The 4,282-nt window shown below is 34.8% G+C and overlaps 1 pseudogene; it reads left to right on the top strand.

Annotated features, from left to right (window-relative positions):
* Nucleotides 1-656: 656 nt before the first annotated feature.
* On the top strand, nt 657-1,683 carry LOC111378999 (annotated as a pseudogene).
* The last annotated feature ends 2,599 nt before the right edge of the window (nt 1,684-4,282 follow it).

The following is a 4,282-nucleotide window of genomic DNA, read 5'->3' on the forward strand; positions in this document are numbered from 1 at the left end:
AGACAACACAATATAAGTAATTAAAATAAATAATTAACTTAAAAATTAAAGGAAATAAATAAATAAGCAATTTAAAAAAAAAATCTGGACATCTGGCGGTCGGCCCAGATGACTGGGCCATCTGGGCACCTGGCAGCCCAGTCAACTGGGCGCCCAGGCGACCCAGTTGACTGGGTCGTCTGGGCACAGTTAACCGACCCAAACGACCTAGTCAACTGGGCCGTCTGGGTCATTTAGGCATGCCTAATCGGTCCAGTCAGCTGGGCTTACGTCTCCTTTGTGGAGATCGCCGAAAAACTCCATTTTCGGCGATCTCTACTCCATTTTCCTCCTCCAAAACTATTATCCTTACCCAAAAATCATGCGTTTTTTCAAAAATCAACACATGTATATGAAATCATATTTTTTTTTCCCCAAAAATCAACATAAAAACTTTAAATATGGCTCGTCTATTTTTCATTTTTTATCAGTACTACAGTAATTTTTCTCTTTCCTTACTATCTTCTCTTTCTTTTTTAAATAGTAAGGGTAAATTTGAATTTCTCTTGATTTTTAATATTTTAAACATTTTGCATTTTTTTTTATTAGTCAAAGGCCTCTTTGAAAAACTGGTCGGGTCAACCGACAGTTGGCCACTAATTCCTCTCACAATCGACCCAACTCCATTTCCATTTCACATCTTTCTCCCACACATAACACAGTTGCAGAATGTATACTGTAAAGGGTAAACAATGTCGCACGTCCTTCACACCACGTTCATTTCCACCACACCCGCCTCTCTCCGTCGCCAATTTCTTCATTCCTCGACTTTTGGGAGAACTCAAATTCAATCTAAGACACGAGAAATATCCATGCCTCCACTGAGTTCTACAATGACGGAGGGAAAATTTGTCAGCTGGGTTAAATCAGAGGGTGACAAGTTGTCCAAGAGCGAGTCCGTTGTTGTTGTTGTTGAATCGGATAAAGCGGACATGGATGTCCAGTCATTCTATGATGGCTACCTTGCTTCAATTATTGTTGAAGAGTTCCCCTATTGCCCTCATCGCGGAGTCGGAGGACGAAATTACCTTTGCCAGGTCACAAATATCCTACTCTTCCACCGATGCCGTGAGTGAGAAGGATGCCAGTACTACTAATATCGATGATGATGTTGCTAGTGTAAAAGCCAGTAATAGTAGTACTATGGTTGTTACTGGTGATACAGGGCCGTTTAAAGTGGGCTCTGTGGTGCATCTGGCATCGGAAGGTGGAAAGAGGGTGGTGGCGTATCCATACTCGAAGAAATTGGCGAAGGAGTTGGGGTGGATTTGAGGAGAGTAGTGGGTAGTAGCCCAAATGGGAGAGTGGTGGCAAAGAATGTGGAGGCTGCGGTGGTGGCCAATGCAAGTTCTAATGGTATTGATACGATAGTGGCAACTGAGGCCACAAAGTCGAGTGGTGGTGCTGCGGTGGAATTGGGGTCTGTGGTGTTGGGAAAATGGATGATTTGTGGGTAGGGATTTATTAATTAAATAAGATAAGCATAATTCAATAATAATATAAAATCCAAGTGACTCATGGTTGGTTCTCCTTCTATGAACACAATCATAGGGAAATAAGTGAATAAACCTTTCATCGAGTTGCCAAAATAGTGTAATATAAAATTGTAGAGAGTATTTTTGTATTCAATTATTTCAAACTGTGTTTTCTAACGGTATATCAAATTGTGATTTTTTTTTGTGTCCAAATTACAACCCCCCCCCCCCCAATACTAATGAAAAACACAACGAAAAATTAATCAATTCATAACATCCATTCAAATATTTAAATTAAGTGTTGATTTTTCCAAAATATTTAAGTGTATGTTATGTAATCAATTCATAACATCCATTCAAATATTTAAAAACACAACAAAAAATTAATCAATTCATAACCTTTCATCGAGTTGCCAAAATATTCAAGTGTATGTTATGTAAATTAAGATTTTAATTAAGTTAAAACTGAAAGTTAAAAATGACATAATTTTGAAAATTGAAACTTAATATAATTTCCAACATGTGGTGCCATTCACAATAATGCAGCACGCTGTGAGTGGGAATATGGTGTGTCTTACTCCAACATTTACAGTCGAATATACTGTTATCACATATGCACTTGATGCTTTATACAAGAAGGTAATGATACTTCATAAATTTAAGCATTTTCCATTTTTCTTGATTGTTTCAATAAAGTATTGATTTTTCCAAGTTTTAATGAACATTGCTGCATATTTGACGTTGGAATTAAAAAATTGGGATGAGATATGAGCAGAATTATGAACTTTTGTTTTTGACAGAATTAATCGAATGATTTAAAACAGTTAGACTAAAACTGGAGTAGAAATTAAATGAAAATCACCTAAACTAATAGAATTGGCTAATTTTTTGGTGCACTGTAGATATATTGTATATGCATTGCTTTATTAGCTGATAGACTCCTAATGGATTGTCGTTTCGTGATTTTGAATTTTTATATCCTTTTAAGAGTAAAATTTATATTGAGAAGCGGGAAAATCCCGTAGAATTCTGGATCTTTGATAATAAGATTGGAATTGAAAATTAGTGGGATGTGCTGATGATGAAGGGAAATTTGTTGATGTATATGCATAATCGATTGAACACTCTTGAATAAGTTGTAGATTAGGAAAGTTGCTTTTAATCTTTTGGCTGGAATTTCTAGAATGTGCAGATTGAGATTCATATTACAAAGCTGGTTACAATTTTGCGTCTGAACATTAGTGAATTGATGGTAATGTTTGCATGAATTAGCTTCTTGTTCCTTCAAGATATGTTTAATATCCGGTGTTGAACATGACTGAATATCATGAACGAAGAAAATAAGCTAAAATCTTCTCCATTATATTGTCCAATTCTGTGTAATAAACATTTCTTTACTATTTTTCTTTTTGTGATTGTTTGGTGATAATTTTCTCATATGATTAGTATTCGGCGGATATTATTATGAATTTTGTTCTTCCCCAAGGGTGTGTTATATCAAACCGTCTTTCTTTATTATCTTTGTCTTAGATTGACCTATATTCATTATCGCGAAATTGGAAGGATTTAGTTGACAAGGCACAAGCAAAGCAACTTAAACCTCATGAATGCAATTCAGGTACATTTATATTTGATTGCACCAAATTGTTTTATCCTTGGATTTGTTGGAGCACATTATTATAAAGCTTAAGCCCTTGGAAGAGGGATATTCTTATTTATTTCAATTTAGTCTTCAAAATTTCCCTTCACTCATAGCACGCGAGATTTAATTTATTTTATTATTATTATTATTATTTTTTTTTTTTTTTTTTTTTTTTTGTTTCTTTTTTTTTTTTTTTTTTTTTTTTTTTGGTTTAGGTTGGCTCAAGCACAATTTTCATAAATGGGTGATAGCAAGACTTGTACTGACATGCTTTGATAATGAACCACCGCTTTGAAATGGCTGAGCTGTTAGTGGAGGAAAATATTTATTTATTTAGATTTAGTCTTCAACAAAACTAGATAATTGCATGAAAATTTCTTCTTGACTTGCTGGAAACTGCATTCTATTTCAAATATACTGATCTTCAAATTGAGCAAGAATTTGTATATTTTCTGCCATCATTTTCACTCGTTGATTATGAAATTTTGTGACTAAGATTCTAGTTGATAGTTTGTGTATGCGTTTCTCAAGGCGAATGAGAGAGACTTGAACAAAACTTGTGAATTTATGAATGTCAATAGTTGAAGAAAGTTATCTTCAAAACATTGAACATAGGACAATGCTATAAACAAGAATGGTTTTTAAGTTATTCAAAAGTATTCATAATATGTGCCAACTTATTATAGGTGAACAGTCATAGTATAAGTATGCAGCTATGCAGTAACTATAGATGGTAATTCTACAATCAAAATGAATGGACGTAGGGCACTAGCAATCCTCAGAAAGAACAAGAAAAGTCGATGAAGACCCTTAGGTGGACATGGCGTGGTGCTAGCTTTAGGCTCTTTGATGGTCAAGTCTATGATTTCTTTAGTGAGAAATTTCGTATAGAATGCAAAGAGGCATACCTTGAAATATGAATGGTGATGATATATCTAGGAGGAAGATTGTAATTGTCTGGATGGCAGTAGATGTGATCTTCCAGAATTGGGGGTGGTTGGAGATATAAACTCACCGAATAGTTCCGTTGAAGGGCTATCCAAAGATAAGCCACATCCTTTTATTAAGCAGACTGATATTGTTTTATGTATCTTAGGCCAATCATAATACCATCTAGTCAAGTATT

Source organism: Olea europaea, unplaced genomic scaffold (genome assembly GCF_002742605.1).
Source record: "Olea europaea var. sylvestris unplaced genomic scaffold, O_europaea_v1 scaffold1914, whole genome shotgun sequence".
In the NCBI taxonomy this organism is placed as follows: Eukaryota; Viridiplantae; Streptophyta; class Magnoliopsida; order Lamiales; family Oleaceae; genus Olea; species Olea europaea.